Source organism: Babylonia areolata, chromosome 15, assembly GCF_041734735.1.
Source record: "Babylonia areolata isolate BAREFJ2019XMU chromosome 15, ASM4173473v1, whole genome shotgun sequence".
NCBI classification, from domain to species: Eukaryota; Metazoa; Mollusca; class Gastropoda; order Neogastropoda; family Buccinidae; genus Babylonia; species Babylonia areolata.
Window position 1 is genome coordinate 18,007,996 of NC_134890.1, and position 5,671 is coordinate 18,013,666.

The 5,671-nt window shown below is 46.6% G+C and overlaps 1 protein-coding gene across 2 annotated transcripts in view; it reads left to right on the forward strand.

Moving 5' to 3' along the window:
- The window catches only part of LOC143290455 (uncharacterized), a 19,942-nt gene extending 18,663 nt beyond the window's left edge, over positions 1 to 1,279 (forward strand). For both annotated transcript variants that reach the window (XM_076599897.1, XM_076599896.1), the window contains exon 7: positions 1 to 1,279. This exon is cut by the window's left edge and continues 1,004 nt beyond it. The gene's annotated coding sequence lies outside the window, so the exon portion shown is untranslated.
- The last annotated feature ends 4,392 nt before the right edge of the window (positions 1,280 to 5,671 follow it).

Genomic DNA, 5,671 nt, shown 5'->3' on the forward strand with positions numbered 1-5,671 from the left:
TTTTTTTGTTGTTGTTTTTTTTTAATTGTTTTTGTTGTGTTTTTGTTGTTTTGTTTGTTGTTGTTGTTGTTATGTTTTGTTTTGTTTTATGTGTTTTTGTTGTTGTTGTTGTTTTGTTGTTGGTGGGGTTTTTTGGTGTGTGTGTGTGTGTGTGTGTGTGTGTGTGTGTGTGTGTGTGTGGTTGGTTGGTTGTTGTTTTTTTTGTTGTTGTTGTTTTTGTTTTTTTTGTTGTGGTTGTTTTTTTGGGGGGTATTATTGCTTTTTCGTGTGTGTGTGTGTGTGTGTGTGTGTGTGTGTGTGTGTGTGTGTGTGTGTGTGTGTGTTATTTTTACTTAACTGCCCTTGTTTTAATAATAAAATAAAATAAAATAAATCCCCTGTAGTTTGCCGGTGGCTTCTCCAATAAAATTTAACAGATTGGATGTGTTGTGATATACTGAATAATGCGCTGTGCTGGATCTTTTTGCTCCGACATGTTTTACTCTAAATGTTCAGACTATTATCTAGTGCAATACGGACTGAATAGTGCCTGATATCAAGTGCTATTGGTTGGGGGTTTTTCTTTATGTGATGCTACTTTTGTGTACATGATGTTTGATTCTGAGTTATTAATGAAGCCTTACTTACATGAAATGTGTGTCATCTACTCTCACTGGGAATGTTGATGCTTTTGTACCTGTTACATTCATTACCGATTGGTTTAACTGGTTATATTAAACACTCAGTTTTTTGCGGAGTCTTTTTCTTTTTTTTCTTTTCTTTTTTTTTTTTTTTTTCTTTTTTTTTCTTGCTTATATTTCCCATAGTGATATGTGATTCCACTCTGCAGATATCCTGTTTCCAAAAAACACACCATACAATTCCTTCCCTCCTCTTCTCTCCAACCTGTTTATTCATTTATTGCTTCATGGTCTCCTTTCTCTCTGTTGAACCTTTTTTACTCTCACACACACACACACAGACACACACACACACACACACACACACACACACACACACACACACACACACACACACACACACACACACACACACACAGAGACTCACACACACACACACACACACACACACATACACACGCGCGCGCGCGCGCGCTGGTTATTGTAGACATCTATCTAATTAAAGTATCCCTGTTTATATTCATTCCTGTGTAATGTACGATCTCACACACACACACACACACACACACACACACACACACACACACACACACACACACGCACGCACACACACACACACACACACACACACACACACACACACACACACACACACACACCTTTTCTCATTTCTCATTCTTTAAAGAAATATTATAACGTATATTTTTCGAAAGGATCGTTGTTAGTTGTTCATTTATTTGCACTAAATTGCGTATCAGTCCCGGGACATCGATTTACCGTGTGTGCGTGTGTGCGTGTGTGTGTGTCAGTCCCGGGACATCGATTTACCGTGTGTGTGTGTGTGTGTGTGTGTGTGTGTGTGTGTGTGTGTGTGTGTGTGTGTGTGTGTGTGTGTGTGAGTGAGTGTTTGTGTGTGTGTTTTGCTTGTTAGTTTGTTTGATTTTTTCTTGATTGTTTTATTCGAAGAAATTCCACTTTTTTCCTATTGCTTTTTTTTGCTTCTGTCATCTTTTTTTCCCTGTCAACACTACCTTTCTTTTTGTCTGCCTTTCTGGGTTCATTCCTTTATATATATATATATATATATATATATATATATTACAGTTTTTCAGGACTGATATGGCCCTGGTTCGGTAGGCTATAAACAACAAAAGTTTGGGTTTTTTTTTTGTCAAACAGATTTCTCTTTTGATTTTTGTTATGAAGAAGTTAACTATTCTTGACTTCTTTGCTTTTGCTCGTCATTTAGATTATTAGGTTTCCTTCCGAACATTAATTTTGTTTGCCAGTCATGATTACTGAACATAACCATTCTTCTTTCTTGTCTTCTTCTTTTCTTTTCTTTTTCTTTTTTCTTTGTTGTTTTATCTTGTGTTTATGCTGGTATATGTACAGAATGATTATGAAGCCAAAATAATTGACAAAGGGACATTGTCGTGATCTTATGGATAATAAATCTTTTTGATGTTTCTGCGTGCCTCGGGTTTGTTTGGGGGTTTTTTGTTTGTTTTTTTGCTTGTTTTGTTTTGTTTTTTGGTGGAGGGGCGGGGGGCGGGGTGGGGGGGTGTCCTTTTTTTCTTTTCTTTTTTTCTGTCAGTGCCTGTCTGTCTGTCGGTCGGTGGGTCTCTCTGTCTGTCTCTGTCTCTCTTTCTCTCTCTTTCTGTATGTGTGTGTGTGTGTGTGTGTGTGTGTGTGTGTGTGTGTCTGTCTGTCTGTCTAATCATATCGTCATCGTCATCATAATCATTTTTACTGTCGCTAATCTCTTTAACTTTTTATTTTTTATACATACTCTCCTTCTCCTCCTCTCCCACCTCCGCCTCCACCTCCTCCTCCTCCCCCACCTCCGCCTCCACCTCCTCCTCCTCCTCCCCCACCTCCTCCTCCCCCACCTCCGCCTCCACCTCCTCCTCCTCCCCAACCTCCTCCTCCTCCTCCTCCTCCCCAACCTCCACCGCCTCCACCTCCTCCTCCCCCACCTCCGCCTCCACCTCCTCCTCCTCCTCCCCCACCTCCGCCTCCACCTCCTCCTCCTCCCCAACCTCCACCTCCTCCTCCCCAACCTCCACCTCCACCTCCTCATCCTCCCCCACCTCCGCCTCCACCTCCTCCTCCTCCCCAACCTCCGCCTCCACCTCCTCCTCCTCCCCAACCTCCACCTCCTCCTCCTCCTCCATCTCCTCCTCCTCTCCCACCTCCGCCTCCACCTCCTCCTCCTCCCCCACCTCCGCCTCCACCTCCTCCTCCTCCCCAACCTCCACCTCCTCATCCTCCTCCTCCCCCACCTCCGCCTCCTCCTCCTCCCCCACCTCCGCCTCCACCTCCTCCTCCTCCTCCATCTCCTCCTCCTCTCCCACCTCCGCCTCCACCTCCTCCTCCTCCCCAACCTCCACCTCCTCCTCCTCCTCCTCCTCACCCACCTCCGCCTCCACCTCCTCCTCCTCCTCCTCACCCACCTCCGCCTCCACCTCCTCCTCCTCACCCACCTCCGCCTCCATCTCCTCCTCCTCTCCCACCTCCGCCTCCACCTCCTCCTCCTCCTCACCCACCTCCACCTCCACCTCCTCCTCCTCACCCACCTCCGCCTCCACCTCCTCCTCCTCCCCAACCTCCACCTCCTCCTCCTCTTCCATCTCCTCCTCCTCTCCCACCTCCGCCTCCACCTCCTCCTCCTCCTCACCCACCTCCGCCTCCATCTCCTCCTCCTCCCCAACCTCCACCTCCTCCTCCTCCTCCATCTCCTCCTCCTCTCCCACCTCCGCCTCCACCTCCTCCTCCTCCTCACCCACCTCCGCCTCCACCTTCTCCTCCTCCCCCACCTCCTCCTCCTCCCCCACCTCCACCTCCTCCTTCTTCTTCTTCTTCTTTTCCTCGCCCTCATCTTCCTATACAGGAAGCAGGAGAAAGTGAGGGAGGGCGGATGAGGAGAGCAGTGTGGGTGTGAAGAGCACGGAATTAGTTTGGTCTGACCACCGTGCGCAGACGTCATGACAAACAGTGAAGAGAGTGAATGACGTGTATGTCGTGACTCAGCCTTTTTTTTTTTTTTTTTTTTTTTTTCTTCGTCACTTCCAACCGCCTTTCCCTACGCTCGATCAGGAGGTATGCTGGGGCCTGAAAAGGTCAACTTTTGTTGTTTCTCTGTCTCCTCTCTTTCAAATCAGATCTTAGTTTCTCTCTCTCTCTCTCTCTCTCTCTCTCTCTCTCTCTCTCTCTCTCTCTCTTTGTTTCTACCTCTTTCTCTCTCTGTCTCTCTTTCTCTGTCTCTAGCCTTCTAAATAACCTTCTCCGGCTCATTATCAACTATTTCTACCTCTGTCTGTTCATCTGTCTGTCTCTCTATCTATATATCTATTTATCTATCTCGTTCTCTCCACTCTCACTCCTTCTTTCCCTCAAAATATCTGTCTCTCTGTCCCTCCCTCCCTCACTCTCTCTCTCTCTCTCCCGTTTTCGGGGGTGTGCATGCTGGGTATGTTCTTGTTTCCATAACCAACCGAACACTGACATGGATTACATGATCTTTAATGTGCGTATTTGATCTTCTGCTTGCGTATACACACGAAGGGGGTTCAGGAACTAGCAGGTCTGCACATATGTTGACCTGGGAGATAGGAAAAATCTCCACCCATTACCCACCAGTAGCCGTCACTGAGATTCGAACCCGGGACCCTCAGATTGAAAGTCCAACGCTTTAACCACTCGGCTATTGCACCCGTCAACTGATGACTCAAGCCACAGGATCCGTGTTTCCTCAGCCCCTACAATATACCACACAGCAAGACACTCAAACTCTCCGCTCTGGTGTGTGTGGCCTACTGGCGACTTAATATCGATGGTTTCCTGTGGACTGCCAACACTAGGACTGCGACATACGAACCCGGGTGTGGTTGTGTATGGGGGACTCCGTCCACACTTTACCCACCAGCAGCCGTCACCAAGATTCGAACCCGGGACCCTCAGATTGAAAGTCCAACGCTTTAGCCATTTCACGGTTGTATGGTAGGGGTCAGCCCGATACTCCCCCGTGTCAATACTCCCCCGTGTCGATACTCCCCCGCGTCAATACTCCCCCGTGTCGATACTCCCTCTCACAAAGATCCAAAAACAGTCAAATACAGATGTATGTATACATTTGTGACTGATAATGCTTTCTGCTTGATCCAAGATGTGTTGTGGAATAATAATAATAAATAAATAAATAAATAAGATAACAATAATGATAAATAAGCAAATAAATGTAAAACATGAAGACACACATTCACACATACACCCACACATGCATAACAGATATGCACCAAACACGCAGTTTCACAGATATGAAAGCACAGTTAAATACATATAAACGTACATGAGCTCCAACACAAACACACACACACCACACACATTACCCTGCACCTCCTCTACCCTCCTCCTCCACACACCCATTTCTAGTCTACGTATCGCAGCTTCCACGGCACACACACACACACAGATGAACACTTACTTGTACAAGCACACACACACACATGCCCATATCTCCCACCCCCAACCCCCCACACATATATACAAAGATCTATATATATATACGTTCCAATATCCTGTTGCTCCCACAGTGTAGGCATACATATACTCACATACCTCATCCTCTACCCCGCCTCCTCCCACACCCCCACCTCCCCCTCACACACACACACACACACACACACACACACACACACAGACGCGCGCGCGCGCATACAGAACTCTCCTGACACTTGTGTACACTTACACTCTCGCGCATGCACAAACGCACTCAAAAATACAGACCCACACATGCACACAAACCCACACATACACACACGCACAGAGGCTGCCACTGATTGGCCGCAAAAGGGATGGGAAAAGATCTCTGATGCCAAGAACGTGGCGTCTGGTGTGTTGCTCAGTCTATTGTATTTGGAAAAGCCCACAGAGACTCTGTTCCGTTTTGAAGAAATTTGCGCAATGTTGGTTTGGAAATTATGCCGATATTTGTTTGATTTGCAAAGCATCGTGCTCTACCTTTCATATTAGATTTACGGCCGCTCCCT